Raw genomic sequence first — 16,137 nt, 5'->3', positions numbered from 1 at the left:
CTTATGGCCACAGAAGCCAAACTTGTCTACACTTAAACATTATGACTGCTGGCAGAATTAATGCAAGATGGTACACATGACAATGTAGCACATTACATTTTGCTCAGTGGATACACGCCAGCTTCAACCTGTTGTCTCCAGAGAGTAAACTGGATGATATCCATTCATTTTCAAAGATTTAGACAGCTGCATACATGTACTTTTCCACAATGATTCTGTTCACAAACCATTGCATGATGGACCATACTCAGTGTTAAGTAGAAGCAGAAACACGTTCAGAGTTGACATTCATGATGTGCCGACTACAGTTGCCCTTGACCAGATCAAGCATGCATTTCTTGATGTGCAATACACCACTACAAAGACAGTAACATCAGTTGCAAAAAGTGAAAATGTCATAACTGAAAACCCTTTATGTGCTGTCTTGCTGACATGCAACAACAGACACCAGATGTTACCGTGCATAAGATTATGCCAAGCTTACCCACTCTTAACCTGATGTCCCTGTATTCAAGAGTGCTGTGACAATACATTCTGAGCATCATGTCAGATTCAGCATGAAATATTGTTGACACTGGGGGAGGGGGGGGGGGGAGAGGGGGGGAAATCATGTAGTGACTCATCCTACTTGTGTAAATATGCAAACACAGTGATACGATGTACATAAATATTCTGTGTGTCTTCTTTTCCATTATGTATTGTTTGACATTTCTCTTTCTTTGATTACTCTTTGCTTCTTATTCACTAATGTAACTAGCACTACAAATAGAACCCAGCTTATAAATTATATATACAGGGACGAAATCTGTATTTGAGCATACAATCAAAAGTGCCATTTGTTTAGACTGACTCCAGCTACAGAATGTAAAAATGAAATTGAAAATATCTACTGTACATCAGAGAAAATGCACCTAACAACTCTTAGGGGACGCACCCTGTAAATAGATGCTGAATGATACACATTTGGCTGTCAAAACGATAATGCGTGAAGCCTTCATTGAGTACTGTAGCAAAATTTTAATCATGATCTCTCACTAAACCCAAAGAAACTTTGGTTACATGTAAAGGTTTTCAGTGGCACCAAAGTTAGTGTCCAATCACTCAGGACAGAGAAACAGAAATTGAGGGTAGCAAGTCAAAAGTAGAAATGCTGAATTCCATTTCCAAATGTTTCTTTACAAAGGAAGATAAAGAAGTACTGGCCAGTTTAACTCTCAAACCACTGTGAAGATGAGTGTTTGAGAACAGCTGAAATTGTTAGAACTAAACAAAGCTTCAGGGCCCAATGGAATCTCTGTCAGATTCCATACAGAACTCTGCAGCCAAGTTACCTCCTAATTTAACTACATCATAGATCATACAATACTTTTAAAAAAGGAAGTCTACAGCATTGTATTCTGTAGTGTAAATGAGCAGTTCTGATTCGAGCCTGACAGCCAATGGTCATAGTCCATTAATGCCATATTATGTTAGTAGTAGCAGAGGGTCAGAGAAATAATCTGTATATAAACATTTAATAAATGGCAATGAGAAAAGGTTTTTAGGAAATAAATGTTAGAGAATTCCATGTTTTTCTGCCAAGAGCATGAAATAACTGACATCCTTGAACTTGAAAATATTTAAAAACCATCAAAGTGAACACACATATTATTCAAAGATACAGCCTTACTTGACGCTCATCATTACTGACAGTAGTAATTTGCTAGGAAACTTTTAAAGGTGAAAATAATGAATCATAAAACATTTTCCTATTTTCTATATTGAATCATATCATGAACCTGCCTAGACACTCTAGTGGTAGCACCTGATGTTGCCATGGAAATGAGCAGCTGGTGTAAGTTTACTATCAACTGCTGTGGCATCACTACTCAGATGGCGATGATCGTCAGGCATGCCCTGTGTTGGGATCCCGCCAGTCTCCAGCGTATAATCTGACACAGGGTCAGCCTCAGCCAGTGAGGATGTGAGCAGTAGACTGTATGCCATGAGTGTTATCATATTGCTTATGGTGCTGTTCTGGTGGACTCTATTTGTAACAAACAGAACTATGATATCACTTGGCTTGGACTTCGCTTGGGAATACAAACTTAAGACAGGTTGCACTGCTTTTAGTAGTACCTCATATAATCTCCATTGCTATCAATAAGAACACTGTTTGAGAGTGTAGATCACTTTCCACAAAAAAGAGCAATATTACTGTGATTTATTTTACACTATTGCCACAAAAACGAAATATATTCACATTTGTAGAGTTTTATTGTATGCCTATAAAGTACAATGTGAATGAACAGCTAAGTTAACACTACAAGGAACACTGCACTGTTATAATGTAGCTTTTCTAATCAAACTTACATCTAAGTATAGTACAAAATGCTAACATCAGGAATATAAAACCTCTTTTTGAAATACAAGAGAGTGGATGAGAGTTATAGAGGAGGACAAAGGGTGCTACATCTTGGATGGAGAAGTAGAAACAGCTTTACAAGAGATGAAGAATCATAAAGCATGTGGAATTGATGTATTACCAGCAGAGTTGCTTAAGAGCCTTGGAATAGAGGTGTGAAAGAGGTAACTTATCTATATAAGAAGATATATGAAAAACACGGAAGGCTGAAGGACTTTAGCTAGAAATAATGATACTGATTGAGAATAAAAGCAATGCTAAGAAATGTGAGGATTTGAGAATCTTAAGTTTGATTTTTCATGCAGGAAAAGTTCTACTAAGGATGATAAATAGAAGATTTCATGGTAGACTGGAAAAAGTACTGCAGAGGAACAGTATGGATTTAAAAGAAAGGAGGTACAAGGGATGCAATTTGACTGTTGAGAATTATAGGTGAGAGATACACTGAAAGAAGAAAAGAAGTTGATATTGTTTTCATTGACTTGTAGAAAGCCTTTGACAGAGTACAGTGAAATAAATTAATGGACATTCTAAGGAAGAGTAAAGCTGACAAAAGAGATAGAAGGCTGACAGAGGAAAGTACAACTGGAAGATGAGTGAGGCAAGGCTCCTGTCTCTCCCCAATATATATTTAGTGCATATTCAGAAATGTTTGAAACAAAAAAGAGAAATGCGCATTGGTGGTAGAAGGATAGAATGTATTCGATTTGCGGATAATACAGAGTTATTGGCAGAGAGAGAAAGAACTACGATTGGAATGTTAAAATAATTAAAAAAGACCTGTGAGCAATTCACTATGAGAATCTATAAGAAAAAGACAAAATGTATGGTGATAAGTGCTAGAAAAATAAGAACAACTATAAAGTTAGGGGAGGAAGATACAGAATAAGTTAGTGCTTTCAAATAACTCAGAAGCATAATTACTGAAGACATGAGCTGCAATAAGGAGGTGAAAAAGTGTATAGAAATTCCTGAGAAGGCATTTAATAATAAGAGAAAGCTTCTATATGGGTGCAGTATATGGTGCATTGCATGATAAAGAGCAGAGACATGGGCACTGAGGAAAGAGAAAGGAAAAAGAATTCAAACATTTGAGATGTAGATTAGATGAAGATAGAAGGGATAAAATGGGTAGACAAAGTGAGAGAAGAGAGAGAAATTTTACAGCTAATCAGGCGGAGGCAACACAATTAGCTTGGACAATGGATGAGAAGAGATTGTTTACTGATGGATGCTATGGAAGGAACAATGAACAGAAGGAAAAGAAAAATAGGAAGAAGAAGAAGGAGGAGGAGGAGGAGGAGGAGGAGGAGAAGATACCAGATGGTAAACAGTATATGGATAGAAAACAATTATGAGAAAATGAAGATGGTAGCAAACAACAGGACTGCATGGAGAGCTACAAGTGAAGACCTGCACTAGAGCAAGACAATGATGATGCTTAAGTGAAACTATTGTCATCAAGTTATTCCATAACTGTTTCAAATAGGGGGGACAAAAATCCAAATAAGATTTTAGTTTCCTCGTCAGTGGACATCAAGATGGATGCATATGAGCTGGTGTGGTTATCAAAGTGGAATTGTACAGAATGCTGGACTCAGTTGTTTATCTGTCAACAGCGACAGGCCTGGCCTGGTAGTTCTTACCGTGATTGCAACTGTTGTGGACCAGTCTTTCGCCTCAGGCTGTACTCTGTTTTCTGCATACTAGTGACAGTCATTTGCATTGTTCAACTTTGTGTTTGTCTCTGAGCTTCATCTCTAAGCAGTGTTCATACCCTCTGCTTCATATTGATTGACTCAACCTTCAAGTTTCATTCCCTCTGGGGTTCAGCTTGCAGCTTGTTGTTAAGCCACCATTGGCCCATATAGTTTAGATTTGTACTGACAGTGACAATTTGCGGCATTGTCATGCCTTGTGCAGATATTAAAGTGGTGATGTTGAATGTTTTTACATGTTTGATACTCTTCTTTTTTCCATGGTGTTAAAGTGCAGTCACTATGGACCCAGCAGTTTTGCAATACTGGAAGGAACAGTGCTTTCTCCCCTGTCACCCCCAATGCCATTTGCTGGTTTCAATGAGGCTATGGAAAAGGTTCCTGGTGCACTGCCAAGTAAGATGGATTGTCAATCCAGTTGATAAGCCTGTCTTGTTACCGACCAGCAGTGTGGGATTATAAAAAATCATGCAGAATTTGAAGCCCTCTACCGATCTTGAGAAACTTAACTTTCACGAACTTCGTCAGTTGCTCATGCAGTATTGTTGTCATCAAACCCATGAGGTGGCAGCATGATTACAGTTCAACGAACCCACAAGCATCCAGGTAGTTGTATGTGGTGTGGATCGTCGACCTGCTAAGAGTGTATGGTAAACCAAACAGTCCCCGTCGACCTGCCAAGAGTGTATGGTAAACCAAACAGTCCCCAGTATCCTGTAGGGTGAGCCAGGTGGCCTTGCCTGCTGCTGGGCCACTGTGGCTGGGTGTCATTGATGATGAGGGTGTAATGACTGCACTGCCCATCTTTGGCTGCATTGGGCTCTGTGGGTACATGTCAGTCAAAGTATCGTCACCCCTCTAACATTGTTTTTTGAGTTCGCTCTTGTTCTACACCTGTTTCCGGTCAACGGGCAATCCAGTGTCCTGTCCCAACTGTCATTTGATGCAATTTCAATAGGATTGCCTGCACATTGAGGCCATGTGTGTGGTCTACCTCAAAAAAAGCCCATTTGACACAGTTTGTGATGTCACAGTAGGTGTGCTGCGGAATGGTCGTCAGAGGCCACAGCATTTTCACTATACTCTGATGCTGCCTCCAATGCCCTGCAAGCATCACTCTGATGTATTCTGTTGCAAATGGTAATGGAAGGTTGCCCAATTGAGAGTCAGGTAGATACGAGAGACTCTTGGGCTTCCCTGTGTTGCAATGGCCACTACATCAAATTGTGTCTTATAGTAAACAGTCTGCTCCATTGAGGGGTAATCATCCATCTCTGAACATTGTGGAATGCCAGCTTAAGTTGTAGTGGTATATTCATCATTGATGCAAACTGTTTTTGGGTTGGATATCTTTTCAATTTTTTGTTTCCAGATGGTTAACAAAGTACACTTAGTGGCTCAATCAGTCCCTTTCAAGATTTTGGACTGTTTGCTACGGCCATACAACCAGCTGTTTGAGAATACCTTGGGTCAGGCAGAAAATTTCCAGGCACATATCTCCCTTAAGCCATCAGCAATACCTAAATTTTATCACTCCTGCCACATTCCCTTAGCCATGTGTTACAAGGTCAACATCAAGTTACAACATCAGCAGGACCTCAGCATTGTTTCTCCTATTTCATCAAGTCAGTGGGCTACCTCTTTGGAGGGGATTCACACAGCAGACAGTGCCATAAGCCTTTGTGGCAATTTTAAACAGACAGCCAATGTGCAATGTGTGATGGATTTGTAACCACTTTCATGGCCAGAGGAGTTGTCAGCCACATTGCCAAGGTGGCAGCATTTTTCATGCATCAAATTGCACAACACACTTCTGTTATTGGATGCAACTTCTCAGAATTTCTTGGTGGTCAATACCCCTTTGGGCCTCACCAGTTTAATTGCTTGCCTTTAGGAATCTTGCTTGCTCCAGGACATTATCACCAATATTTGTAACAGTTAACTCAGTCAGGGCTTCTCTGTTCCACAAACTACACCTGTGCCATCTGGGTAATGGACTCTACATGAGAGGAGCATTTATGAAATCTGCAGGTGGTTTTCAGTGCATTCTAGAAAACGGCCTTCATTGCAAGCTATAAAAATGCAGGTTTTTCACCACAAAGTTGCATTTTTTGGGACATGTGTTCAGCATAGATAGTCTTATTCCTGTTGATGAGCACATCAAAGCCTTCTCAACTTGCTAGTGTCCAAGAACATTAAGAAGATCCAGTACTTTTTGGGTAAGGCTTCACCAAAAGGGCAACAATGTTTGTGTGGTTTGTGGACTGACAATGGGCTTTTCAGTCTCTCAAGCAGTTTTTGTGCTCCATTCTCGGCCTCACTTTCTTTATGCAGGTAAACTGTTAACCATGGCTGCTGATGCCTCCCAGTATAATGGTAATGCAGTTTTTCCCACTGCGCCCAGATGGCATCAAGCAGCCCTTCACTTATGCAAGGAAGATGCTTTCTCTGGTACAACATAACTACTTAAATGTGGAAAAGGGGGTGCTGGCTATCATTTACCACATAAAAAGTTTCACATTTTCTTGTATGGATCGAAGTTTGGACTCATCACCAACTATAAGCACCTGGTTTCCTTATTTGGCACTTGCTCTAAGCTACTGGATCAGACTGCCCACCAGTTACTGAGGAGGTCCCTCAGTAATTTCAGTACGACATTTGTTAATAGTCCACTGCCCAGCATGTTAATGCAGATGAACTATCATGGTTGCTGCCTCATATGTATCCTGAGTTTGATCGACAAATGGGAGCAGTTTGGCAGACCACATGCATGGGCCTGCCCAGTTGATGTCTCTAAGTCAGAAATGCGATGAAGTTGGCAATGGCACTGGTATGGTGGATGACTCCCAATTGTGGGAGCATGTCTGCCTGCACCTGCCCCTCCATGCCTTCTGTCTTTGACTGTGGATTAGGGCACTAGAGGCAATTGGTGCCACAACTGCTGATGTGGAGCCCATGGAATTTGCCCCGGTGCCCCTCTACCCCCTCATTCATCAGAGGTTGAGTCTCTGCCCCTGTCACTGACAACTGAACCAACCATCACCCTAGCCTCTGCTATCTTCCATTCCTCCAGTGGTGTTAGCAGCATCAGCATTGCCTTCTTTGGTCGCTGGTCCACTAATGGGGGATCTCTTGCCATTGCTGGTATCACAGGTTGTGGCAGAAGCCAGGCCATTTTTGGCCTTTTTTTTGGGGGGGGGGGGGGGGGGGACGGACTTACTATTCCCTCTAGCAAACATGTAGATGAATTCATATGAGCTGGCGTGGTACTGAAGTAGAATGGTACAGAATGCTGCCATGGAGGGTGCATGTGAAGCAAGGCATAGACAGGGCCACTACCACTAATTCAGTTATTTACCCATTGGTGGCAAGAGACCTGTCCTACCAGTTCTTATGCTGATTACAACTATTGTGGACCAGTCCATTGCCACATGCCACATGCAGTTTTCCACATGCTAGTAAGAGTCATTCACTTTGATTGAGTTTGGGTTTATCTCAGTGCTTTGACTCTTTGCATTATATGGACTCTCTGCTCCCCTGTAGACTGATTCATACACTGAGATTCATTCACTCTTCTGGGTTGTTGACAAGCTACCATCAGCTCATCTAGTTTACATTTTGCCAACAGTGACAGATCACAGTGTTCTCCTAGCCTTCTTTGGGTACTAAAAAGGTCATCCCTGAAGTCAAGAGAATATATAATTAGCAGTTTATAATCAACTCAGATAATAAATCAAAATCCCTGTAGAAAATTACAAATGATACAGCTGGAATGAAAGATAACAGTTACTCAACCATGAATTAAGAACAAAGATGGTGTTATTTCTGACCTCAGACAAGCAACAATGTAGGAACTATCAGCTGCAGCCTTCATCAATAAAACACACACACACACACACACACACACACACATACATACACACACACACACACTAGCCACACTAGCAAGCACACTTCATGCACACATGACCGCGAACTTCAGCATCTCAGGTGATGCTGGAGTTGGTGGTCACGTGTGCATGAGGTTTGCCTGCTTGCTTGTTTGTGTGTGTGTGTGTGTGTGTGTGTGTGTGTGGACAGGCACGCGTGCGCGAGTGTGTGCACCCTTTACTGACGAAGGCTGTGTCTTCTTTACACTAAGTAACAATCTGTCTTTTCCTATATTGTTGATATTTCTACAAGGAGTTTCCACTGTTTGACCTTAACCAACTGTAGAAAATATTTAACAATCACTTCACAAACATTGGTGACCAATTTTCTTCCTTAACCAGTCCTCCTGTAACAACAATGTAGTTATTGGTTTTTTGTTTGTGGAAAATGTAAAGACAGTGTCATATTTAATAATGTGATAAAAAATAAAATTCAAGAAATATACAGGCAGATCTTCATCAGTTATTTAGTTAGCAGGAACACATAACGTTAAATCAAAATTTCAGCTGCAAGAATGTACCCCTAGACATAAGCTTTGGAGCCAACAACAAGAGATAATGAAGATAAGTAAAAAGTTTTTCTTTTGTATATCTTATGCCTCTCGAAGCTTTTGAAACTAATGAAGACACTAAGAAAAATTTAATAGTGATGTGTGGCAGGGTAAGATTACATGATGCCAACTGCAAATTCAGAAATTGTTTAAATACTGCAAGCTGCTACTGTATACAGACAAAACTAAATACATAAATTTCTCCTCATTAAAGTGGATATCATCAGTGACAGATATGACAGAGCCTACACATCCTCAGAGTGTGGATAGATGATACTGTACCATGGGATATAGATATAGAGGACCCATGAACCAGACTGAGAAGTTTGGGCTACAGTTTTTGTGTTCTCAGTAAAGTCTGTGACATCTAACCCCATACAGCATTCCATTTTGGGGCATATTTCACAAAAAGATATACATTAAGCAACAACGAATAATTAAGATAATGGAACAAGGGTCTCTCTCTTCTTCTGCTACTACATATCTCTTTAATGAGGTCACTATCTTGCCAGTGCTATGTTCCTATATTTATGAAACTGTGTACTTTATGCATGAGAATTTGCATATTTAACCAAAAATAAATATGATCACCAATATCATACCCACCATCTCAATGACATGTTTATAGGTGCTCAACAGCTATAGGTGACAGCAGGATTAAGTAGATGACAGTACTTCTATACAAGAAGCTGTGTGGAAGAAAAGTTCCAGGGACAAAATAAAATTAGTGCTACAGCAACACTCTTTTTATTCTGTTCAAGAATTTATGAATCCCAATATAAATAATGAAGTTTAGTCTCCCTTATGAATGTGTATGTATCTTTTTAATATTTATGTACAAAATGTTTGTACAACATCAGTCAGTGGAAAATTCAGGATGCAATAATGACAGATAGCTACTCACCGTAAAGTAGAAATATTGAGTTGCAGACAGACACAATGAGACTGCTAAACAAATGAGCTTTTGGCCAAAAGGCCTTCTTCTTCTAAATTAGATGACACACACACACACACACACACACACACACACACACATTCATGCAAGCACAACTCACTCACACACACACACACACACACACACACACACACACACACACACACAACTACTATCTCTAGCCACTATGGCCAGACTGCAAGCAACTGCACATGGCGGGAGAAGCAGTCTGACTGGTGTGGGTCAGGAGGAGGCTAGTGCAGGAAGGGGGAGGGTAGCAGTGTAGGGATAGGAGCGGTATAGTGTTGTTTGTGGGAGCATACAGGATCTTTGTGGGGACAGGGTAGTGCAGCTAGGTGCAGTTAAGATGTTAGTCATCAGGTAGGTAGGGGTGTATGGGAAAGGAAGCAGAAAAGGAGAGAAGCACAGAGGCAGTGGCTGCATTAGTGGGATAGAAGGCTGTTTAGTGTTAGAGTGGGAGCAGGTAAGGGGGTAGGTGGGTGATGGACAGTGACTAAGAAAGGCTGAGGTCAGGGGGGTTAAAGGAAGGTAGGGAGGATTCAGTCAGTGCAGGCTGTGAAACAGTCACCAAAATGAAGAATGTTGTGGTGAACAGCATGATCAGAAACTGTCCACATGTCTCTTGGCCAAAGTCTGTTGGTCCCCATTCATGCAGCCAGATGGCTTGTTGGTTGTCATGCCCACACAGAATGCAGCACAGTTGTTGCAACTGACCTTGTAGATCACATGACTGTTTTCACAGGTAGCTCTGCCTTTGATGGGATAGGTGATGCTTGTGATGACTGAAGTAGGTGGTGGTGGTGGTGGTACGATGTATGGGACACGTCTTGCATCCAGATCAACTACAGGGATATGAGCCATGAGGCAAGGGTTTGGGAGCAACGGTGGAATAGGAATGGACAAGGATAATATGTAGGTTTACTGGGTGGCAGAATTCCGCTGTGCGTGTGTGTGTGTGTGTGTGTGTGTGTGTGTGTGGTGGGGGACAATCATGGGTAGGATATTCCTCATTTCAGGGGAATGCTCTTTTGCAGCCAGATGGTGGGACTTTTGCTTTTGGGTGGGTGGCTGGAGAAATAAGGCACAGGAGATCTGTTTATGTGAAAGCTTGGAAGGGTAATTTTTTTAGTGAAAGCCTCAGTGAAACCCTTGGTATATTTGGAGAGGGACTGCTCCTCACTACAGATGTGATGGCCACAGGCAGCTGCACTGTATGGAAGGGACTTCCTGGTATAGAAGAAGGAAGGAAGGAAGGAAGGAAGATTAGGTTTAACATTCTATCTACATCAGGGTCATTAGAGTCAGGTCACAAGCTCAGATTATTTCAAGGACGTGGAAGGAAATCAGCCACGCCCTTTCAAAGCAATCATCGCATTATTTACCTGGAGTGATTTAGGGAAATAATGGAAAAGCTAAATCTGGATGGCTGGATGCAAGTTTGAACTGTCATCCTCCTGAGTGCGAGTCCTATGTGCTGACCACTGCACCACATTGCTTGATTTCTTGGTATGGAAAGGGTGGCAGCTGTCAAAGTGGAGGTACTGCTGGTGGTTGGTAGGTGTGATATGGACAGAGGTACTGAGGTAACTATCTTTTAGGTGGAGGTCAACACTGAGGAAGATGGTTTGTTGGGTTGAGGAGGACCAGGTGAAGTGAATGGGGTAGAAGGTGTTGAGGTTCTGGAGGAATGTGGATAGGGTGTCCACAACTTCAATCCAGATCACGAAGATGTCATCAATGAACCTGAAACAAGTAAGTGGTTTGTGATCCTTGGTGATTAGGAAGGATTCTTCCAGATGGCTCAATGACAGGTTTGCATAGGATACGGCTATGCAGATGCCCACTGCTGTACCAAAGATCTGTTTGTAGTTAAAGCCTTCAAAAGTGAATTAACTGTTGGTGAGGACATAGTTGGTCATGGTGACAAGGAAGGAGGTTGTAGGTTTGTAATCTATCAGACGTTGGGAAAGATAGTCTTCAATATCAGCAAGGCCATGGGGATTAGAAATGTTAGTGTAAAGAGGGGTAGCATCAATAGTGATGAGCAGGGCACCATGTGGTAAAGGAACAGGACCTGTAGGTAGTCAGTGGATGGAATGGTGGTGTCTTTTATACAGGAGCATAGGTTGTGATTAAGAGGCTGAACACTGTCCAGGTGTTGCATTTCGTGTATGAGGTGCTGCGGCTCACATATTCATCTTGCTCACGTTACGAGCATATTAATCATGCCTCTTTTCTGGCTCAGGTGGTGGTTGATAGTTTGTGCTGGTATCGGTCCATGTGTGTTGGTTTTTGATACATGCTGTGTCCCAGGTTTTCACCATCCCTTGTGACCAGCGCATCTAGAAATGGCAGTTTTTTGTCCTTTTCTACTTCCATGGTAAATTTCATGTTCACATGGAGGCCGTTCAAGTGTCTTAGGAAGTCACCGAGCTGTTCTTCACCATGACTACACATGACAAAAGTATCATCGACGTACCTGTACCACACCTTATATTTGCAAGTCGCCAAGTCCAGTGCCTGTGCTTCGAATTGTTCCATGAAGAAGTTGGCCACTACTGGGCTAAGAGGACTACCCACGGTGGCACCTTCCAGCTGTTGGTAGAAATTGCAATTCCACATGAAATAGCTCATGGTGAGACAGGCATGGAAGAGCTTTGTGATGTCTTGCAGGAAAATGGAACCGATGTGCTCCAGAGCATCACTGAGTGGCACTTTCATAAACAGAGAAACAACATCGAAGCTGACCAGGATGTCGTTTGGTGCAAGTTTCAGATTATTCAGCTGCTCAATGAAATGTCCTGAGTCCTTTACGTATGTTTCATTCTTCCCCACGTGTGGCTGGAGCAGAGAGGCCAAGTGTTTTGCCAGAGCACGCACTGAGAGAGACCAACCATGTAACAAAATTCGCCAACATGGAAGTTCTGGCTGTAGAGAAGCACAATCACACGCACTCGTTCAGAGAAGCTGAAGAAATACAAAAACATGCGAACAGTTTCAACAAGAAAGAGGAAAGCCTTAAGATAAATGGATCCTGGCTTCCCGTACTGCAACGAACAACCGTCACAGGTAGCAAGAGGAGAACCGCACCAGAAATGACTGAGGAGAAGCCCTCGGATGTTGGGGTGCCAGGTACATATAGTCTGTGGCCGCAAGCTCAGCTCCAGTTCACCACCGGCAATGGAGGGTGAAGCTTTGACAATGCCAGCCACTCGTGCTGGCGAAACATCAGTGAAATCGTTAGATGAACGTCGGCCGAAGAACCCGATACAGAAGCCAATAGGCAGTTTGTCAACAAGTGCCCATGAAAGCCTTAACAATTTTGAATCTATCCTTTTCTTAATATTGTCATTATATGTTTATGTTTACATGTAGCTCCTGATTTTTGTTATACCTTATTTACAAACATGATAACCTAGTGTAATTGGTGTGTAGGTGCACTGTGTATCACACAGTAATAGTTCACCCGGCATAACGGATAGCTTTGTGTTAAAAAATATTGTAAGAGCTATGATTTGCTGTTAACAATGCATGACTCATATTATTCAATAATTCAAAAGTATATGTTTGTAACTATAATGTGCACTATGGGATCAAAAGTATCCGGACACCTGGCTGAAAATGACTTACAAGTTCATGGCAACCTCCATCGGTAATGCTGGAATTCAACATGCTGTTGGTCCACCCTTAGCCTTGATGACAGCTTCCACTCTCGCTGGCATACATTCAACCAGGTACTAGAAGTTTTCTTGGGGAATGGCAGCCCATTCTTCATGAAGTGCTGCACCGAGGAGAGATATCAATGTCAGTCAGTGAGGCCTGGCACGAAGTCAGCCTTCCAAAACATCCCAAGGGTTCAAGTCAGAACTCTGTGCAGGTCAGTCCATTACAGGGATGTTACTGTAGTGTAACCACTCCACAACAGGCCCTGCATTATGAATAAGTGATCGATCATGTTGAAATATGCTATCGCCATCCCCGAATTGCTCTTCAGCAGTGGGAAGTAAGAAGGTGCTTAAAACATCAATGCAAGCCTGTGCTGTGATAGTGCCATGCAAAACAACAAGGGGTGCAGGCCCCCTCCATGAAAAACATGACCACACCATAACACCACCACTTCCGAATTTTACTGTTGGCACTACACATGTTGGTAGATGATGTTCACCGGGGATTCACCATAAGCAAATCCTGCCATCGGATCACCACATTGCATACCGTGATTCATTACTCCACACCATGTTTTTCCACTGTTCAATCATCCAATGTTTACACTCTTTACACCAAGCGAGGCATCGTTTGGCATTTACTGGCCTGATGTGTGGCTTACGAGCAGCCACTCGGCCATGAAATCCAAGTTTTCTCACCTCTTGCTAACTGTCATAGTACTTGCAGTGGATCCTGAAGCAGTTTGGAATTTCTGTGTTATGGTCTAGATAGATGTCTGCCTATTACACATTACGACCTTCTTCAACTGTCGACGGCCTCTGTCAGTCAACTGACAAGGTCAGCCTGTACGCTTTTGTGCTGTACGTGTCCCTTAGCGTTTCCACTTCACTATCACACCAGAAACCATGGACCTACAGATGTTTAGGAGAGTGGAAATCTCGCCTACAGACATATGATATAAGTAACACGCAATTACCTGACCACATTCGAAGTCCGTGAGTTCCGCGGAGTGCCCCAGTCTGCTCTCTCACAATGTCTAATGACTATTGAGGTTGATGATATGGAGTACCTGGCAGTAGGTGGTAACACAGAGCACCTCATATAAAAAACTTATGTTTTTTGGGGGTGTCCTGATACTTTTGATCACACTGAGTATATAGATTTTCTCTGACTTGTCACATGTCTATGTGTAACAACACACTGTACAATACCAGGTATCAATATAGATCACATCAAACCAGAGTTTTTGTGTTTGTATATGCCAGGTAATGGTGTACAGTAGAGGTAGACATATAAGAGAATAGCTTTGTCTACTGTTAATGTAGGATTTGGATGAGGGATGTTGGTTGGTTTTGGGGAAAGAGACCAAACAGCGAGGTCATCGGTCTCATCGGATTAGGGAAGGACAGGGAAGGAAGTCGGCCGTGCCCTTTCAGAGGAACCATCCCGGCATTTGCCTGGAGCGATTTAGGGAAATCACGGAAAACCTAAATCAGGATGGCCGGACGTGGGATTGAACCGTCGTCCTCCCGAATGCGAGTCCAGTGTGCTAACCACTGCGCCACCTCGCTCGGTATGAGGGATGTGAAAGTTTTCCTGCCAGTGGGCAAGTGACAAAATAGAGAAGCCAAATAATGTGGAGTAGTTTCTGCTGAAGATGCAAATAACATTTTCCCATTCTTTTGCATTTTTTTATTTCATTCATCTTCATAATTTGAAACAGTGCTGATCATAAACAGTTTCTGTTAAAGTCATAACTGTTTTTCCAACAAAGAACTAGTCATAATGCAGTTTTGGCAGTCTATGTATGACATTTACAACGAACTTTTCTGAACACTCTTTTGCCTGTGTCAAAGGAGTGACATGTGATTATGTGAGTTTTGAATCTACAATGAAGATTCGTATCTCATTATGACTAGCAGTAGCAGATCAATGCAATGAGAAATTATATGTCTTGTGATAACAGGAGAAGCAAATAACAAATAACAAAATTAGCAGATCTAATGATGATTATTGTTAGCAGATCAATGAAAGTAGACATTTTATACCTTGTGGCAAAAAGAGCAACAGCCAATGAAAGACAAGGAGAAAGGATGAAACTAATTATAAACTGGAATGACAAGTTTAACTGCACATTAATTTTGAGATATTATAATGGTTTCCATTACACTACTTTGGAACATTGTGAAGAATGATACAAGTTCATAACTTATCTAGAAATGTTAGTGCTAGGTGAAATCAAAAAAGGAAAACAGAAATATAACCTCTGTCCTGGTTAAAGCTATTAAATTTTTATGTAAGTTAATTTTTGACACAGTTCTAGATGACACAAAAAGTTAAATAAATCTGAGAACATTTTCTGGTTCTATAAAACTAAAACACCATGGTCTAGGGGTTAACATCCTAGCCTATCAATCCATATGTTCCACAATGATTTTGCCACAACCTGTATTCTGAATACATATATGATTATTGTAGTCAAAGATGTATGATATAAAGCGTCATTCATTTAGTCCACAGCAGCCTTGACAAAAATGAGCTGAAGGATCAGATGATAGTAGTAGTAGTTTTAGGAGGAGGAGGAGGAGGAGGAGGAGGAAGAGGAGGAGGAGCAGCAGCAGCAGCAGCAGCAGCAGCAGCAGCAGAAGTAGTAGTTTCATCCCTGGATCACTTTTACATGGATACTGGACATGTACCAGTATTACAGTTTAAGAACAAAAATAACAAAATGCTTACATATAGGCATTTACATACTTACAGATCAAGTTTTACAGTTTCTTGAGTGAATACATCATTGAATTATGTGTTTGATGATGGTGGACATCTTTATTTTTGTGTAAATATGCAAATTTTCATAAATGAAGTGGCAGTTTCATGAATGTAGGTACATGGCATGGGCAAATTATTGAACTTG

General features: G+C 41.6%; 1 protein-coding gene across 4 annotated transcripts in view; it reads right to left on the bottom strand.

Moving 5' to 3' along the window:
- Positions 1-16,137, bottom strand: part of LOC126473954 (protein pigeon) — a 500,491-nt gene that overhangs the window by 143,882 nt on the left and 340,472 nt on the right. The window lies entirely within an intron of this gene.

The sequence above is a fragment of the Schistocerca serialis genome, chromosome 4 (assembly GCF_023864345.2).
Source record: "Schistocerca serialis cubense isolate TAMUIC-IGC-003099 chromosome 4, iqSchSeri2.2, whole genome shotgun sequence".
NCBI classification, from domain to species: Eukaryota; Metazoa; Arthropoda; class Insecta; order Orthoptera; family Acrididae; genus Schistocerca; species Schistocerca serialis.
The sequence above is the reverse complement of the archived record's forward strand: the minus strand, read 5'-3'. Positions and strand labels throughout refer to the sequence as shown.